This window comes from Pelecanus crispus, chromosome Z (genome assembly GCF_030463565.1).
Source record: "Pelecanus crispus isolate bPelCri1 chromosome Z, bPelCri1.pri, whole genome shotgun sequence".
NCBI classification, from domain to species: Eukaryota; Metazoa; Chordata; class Aves; order Pelecaniformes; family Pelecanidae; genus Pelecanus; species Pelecanus crispus.
In genome coordinates, this window is record NC_134676.1 from 58,840,434 (window position 1) to 58,849,013 (window position 8,580).

An 8,580-nucleotide genomic window follows, 5' to 3' on the forward strand; every position below is an offset into this window, starting at 1 on the left:
CAAAACTTGTAAGAATTTGTTCCTGGTTTGTTTGGGTTTAATATCAGATAGTACTTCATTGAAAAATATTCTGTCCATGTAGCAAAGTAGTAACAATAACCAGATTACATGTAACATATGTTTCATTAAAGACTCCCACAACTTTCTTCACGTCTTGTTAATCAGCTAGTCAGGAAAAACCCACAGCCTAAAACAAGCATAAATGAGAAGTCATAGTAATATCCCAAAGATTGGGTCTTTACCCGGTGTGCAAGAACCAATTCACACACTGAGTTGAGATATTTGCTTTATTTCATTTCTGTGCAGAGATGGTGTGAGGGACAAAATGGCTGGACATTTGTCTCAGAGCTTATCTACATGAAGTTGGCAGGCTCTTGCAGGAAAGTGTGCGGGGTGCTGCCCGCTCGCACGGCAACAAGGACGGCGGCGAGGCCCCGGTAACAGCCTGCTCGGAGCAGGCGATTGGCTGTGGGCATGTGCACGCCATCGGCGCATGGGACCCGAAATATAGCGGGCCTCGGAGATGTGGGCTACGTGCCGTCGCCCTGGGCAAGCAGAACGTGAGGGAGTTCTGCCCAAGCATGAAGTTGTTGCCCCAGGCACGCAGCCTTAAAGACCCCCACCCCAGACCCCCGTGTGATCACTTGTGACCGAAGACCGTGGTGTGATTCACCTGCCACCGAAGACCCCAGAAGCACGGATCCTCAGGATGCCGCGGATCCATGGTGGTGACTGTTTGGGCTTTCCTATCCCAAACTCTTGCTTAATTTTCCTCTCGTTTTCCTTCCTTCACTATCACTATTTTTCTGTCTTCTCTGAGTGGTTAATAAACGGGCGGACTTACGACATCTGACCTCGTTTGTGTCTTAATCTCGCTTGAAGGGATCGAACCTGAAATGAGAGGTCGGTCTAGCAGCCCCCAGCCTCCCAGACTCGTCTGAGGCCGGTTAGAATGCAAGGGGACTCTCCTCTCATCCAAATTGGATCATAACATCTTTTAATTGGTGTCACAGACAGGATCCCTTGAAGTGAGAGTGTCCTATTGTCCACTCATTCTTGTTTTGCCTTGCCATAAGTGAGACCTCCTGGGAAAGAATAGGGGGTGGGAAGTGTTCGAAACTTATGTGGTGCCTTCCTAGGACTACTACCCCGTCTTTCTCTAAGGTCTTGTTTTGCCTTGTTTAACGTGGGACCTCCCAGGAACAAATAGGGGGTGGGATAGTGTGAAGTGTTCAGAATTTACATGCTGCCTTCCTGGGATGACTGCTCCTTCTTTATTTGAGATATGAGTGAGGAAGTAACCGCCCCTAAGGGCAAGGAGGTTCTGTTTGATTTTTTGGGCAAGTATAATGCCCAGCCTTCTGTGCCTGGCATGGACTGGTCGCAGAGCAATTGGCACAATTTGCAGGGTGTCATAGACCAAATGGTTGCTCTGGGGAAGGCTGCTCAGGTCGGCTCTGGAAAAGGGAAAGCCATTGTTTGTGCCGTTCTAGGCGCCAGCCTAGCTGCAGCAGCGGAAGCAGGCGCCACTGAATCTCAGACCACAGAATGTCTCCAAACCCTGGTTCAAACCCTGCAGGGACAAGTTGGCGAATTAAAAAAAAACAATTGGAAGAGGAAAAGGAACAGGTTAAAATTTTATGAGCTGCTCTTAAGGAGCAACTCCTTGTGAATGCCGTCTGTGAGGAGGCACCCCCCCAAATTATTTACCCTATCGATGTGCAGGCAGCGAGAGAAAAATTAGAAAGATCAGAACCACCCTCGCTGTGACCGTTAGTTAAAACTGAATACAGTTATGAAGATTAGTGGGACCATTTTCCCCAAGTTACGACTAAAGAAATCCCCTACACGGCCACTGTATTGGTGAACTTGAAAAAGGATTTTGGCTGAACCCCAAGGGTATCAGAGACAGACTATGTGTGGAGAGTGTCACTACCAGGAGGGGATCAGATTTTACTCAGTGAAAGAGAGGTGGAAGTATATTGGGGGCCAGGAGTATTTTTAACTACTGGAGACCACCTAGCCCCCTGGTCTCTAACCCAGTGAGTGGCTTATTGGGCAGGAGAGTTGAACCACCTGGAAAGGGGGGATCCTCTTGCAATTACAGGAACCGTTGATCAGCTGGTGGAAAGTGTGCAGAAAGCAGCTTGCCTACAAATGATATATGATCGGAAATTAGAACCTAGGCAGGAATCCCTGATGCTGATGCCAGTGGATCCTGAGTGAATGACTCCCCTTATAAGGGGACTTCCCGACTCTTTAAAACCAATTGTGATTCAAATACAGGGAAAAATACAGGCAGCTTTAGAGGGATTTGCTCCCGATCGGCCTCGCTGACCCCCAGATAGGAAAGTGTGGACTTGGGGTGAAGTAGCCCAAGAGTTAATCAATTATGGGTGCAAATATGGCCCCGTTGGCCCTCCAGCCACCAGAAATCTGAGGCGGACTGAAGTTAAAATGGTCCCACGCTCTGGAGGCGCAAAAAAGCTGCCCCTCATAAAACCATCTGGGGGGAGGGACTTCCCAAACAAGCGCAACAGCTTGTGGGCAAAAGGCTGGCAAAAGGGGATCCCACATGACCTAATGGAAGGGCTGCCAACAGACAAGTTAGAGAGGCTGGTGATGGGGTGGCCTGATAAAACAGTAAATAGGGAAGCGGACTTTCAAGGTGCCATTACCCCTAGTGCACTTTCTGAGATTGATTCTTTAGGAATAAATGTCTCCCGAGAGTCGGTGGGAAACTAGATCCTTTGCCCTCCGATGGTGAGCAGGGGTGCAAAGGTAGGACATATATTAGGTGGCTCACCGAAAACCATTGGGGAAATCTATTTATCACCGGGATTGCAGGGCCAAAACGAGTCCTGGTCACCTTTCTGATAGATACTGGAGCACAGATTTTGGCCATTAAAACAAAAGATGCCACTAGCTGTGGGATTTTCCCTGCAAAGATAAAAGTATTTGTAGTAGATGCATTTGGTAAGGTTCAGCCACAGGCAATGGCTAGAGTTGGCCTGAACTTGCCTGGGGAAGAAACCAAAATCAAAACAACTATGGTCGTGGGAGACTTCCCACTTAACCTCTTGGGACTTGACGTATTGAAAGGGAGAACCTGGATTGACAATAATGGGAGGCAGTGGTCGTTTGGTTCCCAGGCACTTGATGTCCGGCTGCTACAAGCTGCATGGCCTCTCCCTCCCTCAAAACTTACTAATATCAAACCTTACCGGATACCATTAGGAGCTAGAGAGGGAATAACACCCGTATTAGAGGATTTAAAGGGGCAGGGCATCGTGGTCCCAGCCCGCTACCCCTTTAATTCCCCAGTGTGGCCAGTACAGAAACCCAACAGTAAGTGGAGGTTCACTTTTACCTGCCTCCCACAGGGATACAAGCACTCCCCCACACTAGCACATCATGCTCTGGCATGAGAGCTGGAGGTGGTTCAGGTAGAGAAGGGGGTTGGCATCTATCAGTATATAGATGACATTCTTGTGGGAGGGAAGGAGATAGAAGGGGTTCGGTGTACTCAAAATAATATAATTTCCCACCTAGAGAGTTTGGGACTGACTATTCCTCCCAAGAAAATACAAACACCCTCACGAAGTAAAATTCTTAGGGATTTGGTGGAAGGCAGGAATGACATGTATCCCACTGGACACTCTTTGTTCACGAGATCAGATTAAAACCGCCAACGTCAAAAAAGGAATTGCAACATGTGGTAGGGTTTCTTGTGTTTCTAACCTTGTCTAACACCGGTTCGTATGAACCGAGAACATCTTTCTTTTTCCTTTCAGGTAAATGCTGTGAACTGCAACTAAAGGAACAAAACACTGTTAACCATATGCTTAATATTCTTGTTAATTGTTTTGTTAGTATTCATAGCATGTCTGTTCTACTACTGTCAGTAATGTTTTGGTCCTTGTTTTCCCTTTGGTTGGACACCATCCTCACCTTTAATAGCCAGAGTACCTCCTGTACCCCCTTTTCAATTCGTTCTGGCAGAATAAGTTTATAATGTTAGGTCAACAAGTGGCTGAATCGTTTAAACTTATAAGCTCTTGGGTATGTGGAGGACCCTTTGGTCTGGCAATCTGGCTTTGGGTAGCCACGTCAGTATCACTGAAATGGCTGGTGAGTAGTTTTACTGAGGTGAAGAAAGACAAAACCTGGGAGAACCCAAACAACTCACCCTGGCACATACACTTTCCAGAAAAGGGCAAATAATGTTTAGCTAGAATGCAAAAAGACGGTCCCTTTGTGGGAAATAGAATGCAAGGGGACCCTCCTCTCATCCAAATCGGATCGTAACAGATGGGTGCTAGGTGGCAATTCTACAAAGCTAGCACACCCTGTTATCCTTTCATCACATAGTTATACAATTAAAGAAAGTCACTACGCCTACTGTTAATACCTACTTGTTAGTCATTTGTTATTTCTACTTTTGCTTTGATTTAAAGACGTAGCTTACTTTAAAATCACTACACATGCTCAGTGGGTAGGGGTCTCACTTTGAAGGTGGGTAGCTCTTCCAACAGAAGTGTGGTTTTCGTATTATAATTAGCTGGTTCACTTAGGGAACACCAATTGGCGGATCTTGCTGACTAGTAAAAGAGGAGTAAAGGAGAGTTTTGACATTCAAGGATATATGTTCATTGTTTTAGATATCTCTTGGCCTTCTGCTCCTCACTATAGATATCCTGGTGCCTATTATCTTTAGTACATTCCTTCAATAATCAGTCATCAATAGGAAGTTCATGTTTGTGGATAGTTTCAGGTGCTAGTGACTCTTTCAATTCAAGCTTTCGATACAGAAATAAGGCTTTGGAGCTCTGCAGGAAAGCTGACCTTACAGGATGCAACTATGAAATAATTTTTTCCCCCACTTCTCAGTATAAAACTTTTCTTGGCAGTGGGGTCTAAATAAAGGCTTATTGAATAAGTATCTCTTGGAATGCATGGGGCGACAGATCAGGTTCTCACTGTTGGAAAATATGCCATACAATTTGCTTTTACCTACCAGCACAGCCTTCTTTCAGGTGCAGTTCAGGGAATAAAAAAGTAAAATATCTACCTTTAGTATATTAAAGTCTGTTCCAGGACATTTTCACTGTTACTTTGTGTTGTTAAAATTAATCTCCAGTATGTAGTCAGAGTGGTTTATGAAGTGCTTTTTCACAAATTACTTTCTCTCCCTGTTGATTTGCTATAGACAGTCTAACACAGAATATGCAAAGGAACATTTCACAAGGGTTTCTGAAGGTATAGGGTGAGATTTATCAATCATACAGCATTCCAGTTGTAATGTGTTACTTCAGTGGGATTGCCTGTCCCCCAGCACTATATTTCACAGATCAAGAATGAGTAACTGAATCAAGCCCTGCATGTTTCTTACAACAAAATGAAAGGGTCAGAATTTCAAAGACTGAACAGTTGCTCTGTGAAATTTTGAAGGTCCCTGCACCAATTAAGTGCCTTATTCTCCAGGTATTGATGGGATTTTGATGCCTAAGCTTTTTGACAAATCCCACAAGGCACCTACATAATCTTTACTTGTATGTCTCAAACTCGTCATACATACAAATAAAGAAACACCAGATTGCCCTGACAGTAGAATGTGTAACAACACAGAACTGGAGGAATTAATTTACAAGATTTTTACTTGCAGAAGAGGGGAATATTATCACAGAACTGCAAACAGAAAGACATCACGCTAAACAAAATTATTGAAAAACAACACAAGGGATTGGCAGTGCTACAGCATTAAAAAGGCCTAGTAAAGATTGTTTGATCAAATAGCTACACATCCTTTCTCCTGCAAACATGTTGTTGCCAAAGCTGTTGAGATTTTAAAAATACACTCATGGTGCACTTGAGTGAACAGCCATTTTCGTAGACTCTTCATTTTTTGAATGTACAGATGATTTAGTTATTTTTGTATGTGCACAGGGACGTTAGCTCAGTTGGTTAGAACATGGTGCTAATAATGCCAAGTTCACAGGTTCAATCCCTGCTTACTTCAGGGGGGTTGGGCTCGATGATCTCTCAAGGTCCCTTCCAACCCAAAGCATTCTATGATTCTATGATTCTATATTCAGACTGCACAGCTTATAGGATGCCCTGAAAAACAATGTAGATAAGAACTATGGATTTGCAGAGAGTGACTTCATGTATTCATGCTTTAATCACTTCAAAATTTGTTTTTGCAAGAAACATATTTGTTACATTTTTTAAAAGGGCCAGCCAGCATGTCAACTTTTCTTTGACATTATTTAGTTACTAAATAATGAAAAAAAAATATTTTGGTTCAGCATGATATTAATCTTAAGTAAGAATTGAGAAAATGAAAAGTATAAGAAAAAATCAATGCCAGAAGCATTCTCTAAATAAAAAAAGTTTATGTAACACATTGTTGTCATTACCATAGGTCAGACCCTAAATACTGGTCAGAAATTTTAATCCCCATCGAAAAATGTAAAATGGAACCAGTTTTACTAATTATGGAGTTTCATTCTTTTATACCACTTAGTGATGCAGATTGGTGGCTAGTAAATTTTCCAGAGTACCTACATTCTAACTACTTTTGAAGGAAATGAGAGTTACACATCCAGGAACTTTGGGAATATTTTATTGGTTTTCATTATTGGTGAATACACTTGGGTGTCTGAATACTTTAGAGTATCTACCTAAAACAGTCCTGACCTTTTTTCCATCACTTTTTACTTGTCATTAACATGACAAAGAAAAGTACCAAAGATGCATTTCACCAGTTTGGAAAGATGATGTTTTTATCTTCCAAAGTTTGCATGTCTTTATTTATCTGTACAGAAATACAGAACACAGAAGCCTGCCTTTTGAAAATCATCTATATTGACTGCATATACTTATACCACCAAGTAAATGAAAATAATTTATGTGACACTGCCTTAGGAGAAGAAAAGGCTTTCCAAACTTCAAGTAATCCACCCTAGGCAAAAAAGCATCTTCAATTCAGCTCTCTGAAGCAGCTCTGGGACATTGTTGAAAGCAACCACTGTCAGTCAATTTGGTGGGCTGAGTATGCAAAGTGCATAGAGATTTATGAAGAACTGTTCAAGAAGGAAATGCTCAGGAGAGAACTTGTGAGAATTTTTGAAATTGAGTGCATGAAAAGTTTCACTTGTCACCTCCATCTTCATGGATTCACCAGAAAGCAATGGGATTTTCCAAGATCCAGCTTGCTCAATGACTTGCTAGAAGAAGCAGCAGCCAGGGAAGTACGTTGGATTCTCTACTCTCACAGTATTCTAGTGGGATAGATTTCTGTTCCAGTGAAATAAGCCTTTGCAATGTGGGAGATGAACACAGTAGTAAATGTTCTGATTGCCATTTCTTTCTCAGCTCATGTTCAGGAGTTTTTGAGGTAGTTTTTTAAGTAGTAGAAATGCTGACAAAATATAGGTTGGTTATTTCCAATTACTTTCAACCCATGAAACATCATGCTTTATTCTGGCTTTTGCTATGTATCTTGCTATGTACGTGCCATTTTCTTGTGGCATCTGCTGAATGCTGAGAAGGTACACGTCAGCTTTGTATGACTACCTACAAGTTAGTTCCACACTGAAGGTGCTAAATGTTAGTGGTGTTTGGGTTTTTAAATCAGTTTGCATGCTTTTGAAAATCCCCCACTTCATTGCTCCCAAGAGGTGAAATCACAAGGGTGGTTACTTCCTAACAGAACTGTATAATAAAATTTTATTCAGCCTAAACTCCAGGTTGAGAATACGTGGATAGTTCATTTTTTCATATCCACATTTGTCCATTGCAATTAAAATTCTTAGCTGTCATACCTTTGTGTTTTTTAATCTTGAGGTGGTGGCAACTAACTCTTCCTTTGCATTTTTTTACTTGCTCTTCTATTATAACACAAATTTTAGGAGACATTCTCCCCACCTGCTTGTAAAGCGCAGAAGAAGCTTTGGGGTGGAAAAGAGAGCACTGGCAGCCTTTTCACTGGATTTAGTTTTGAATGAACACCACCCAAGAAGAATCCCCAATGCCCAGCCTGCATGGGGAACTGCTTCATAGGAGGAGAATGATCTGTTCACAGGAGCTCCAGAGGAGAACACAGACATCTGCACCCAGGAGGTTCCCACTTGCCAAGCGACATGTTAACATGACCACCCAAGTGAGGAGTGCTTTATATCTTCAACCACAGCTCATCCAACATTTTCAGACCCTGCTGTAGCAATTGGTGGGAAGAAGTTAAATCCCTTGCTGCTCCCCACCCCCCTTTTCCTGCAGGACAGTAGCCATGGCCCAGCTGGCATCCAGCATGCTGCTCCTGTGGCATCTGCTACTTCACCAGGTCATGTTATACCCACCATATCAAATAGTCCCTTTGCACCAGGGGTGGAACTTCCCACCTTTCCAGCTGTGCACCCAGCTTCAGCAGCTATGCAGCCTGCCTGGGCCAGCCAGTCTGCCTTGGATAACCCATGGTTTGCAATGCCTCTGCTGGCAGCAGCCTCTGCTCTTTTCATGCCAAGGCCTCCTCACAGCCAAATGCCAACATAAATGCCCTGCTTGCACCTGCAATCCAAA

The 8,580-nt window shown here is 43.2% G+C and overlaps 1 pseudogene; it reads left to right on the top strand.

Annotated features, from left to right (window-relative positions):
• The first annotated feature begins 1,285 nt into the window (after positions 1–1,285).
• Positions 1,286–2,745, top strand: LOC104028998 (uncharacterized; annotated as a pseudogene).
• The last annotated feature ends 5,835 nt before the right edge of the window (positions 2,746–8,580 follow it).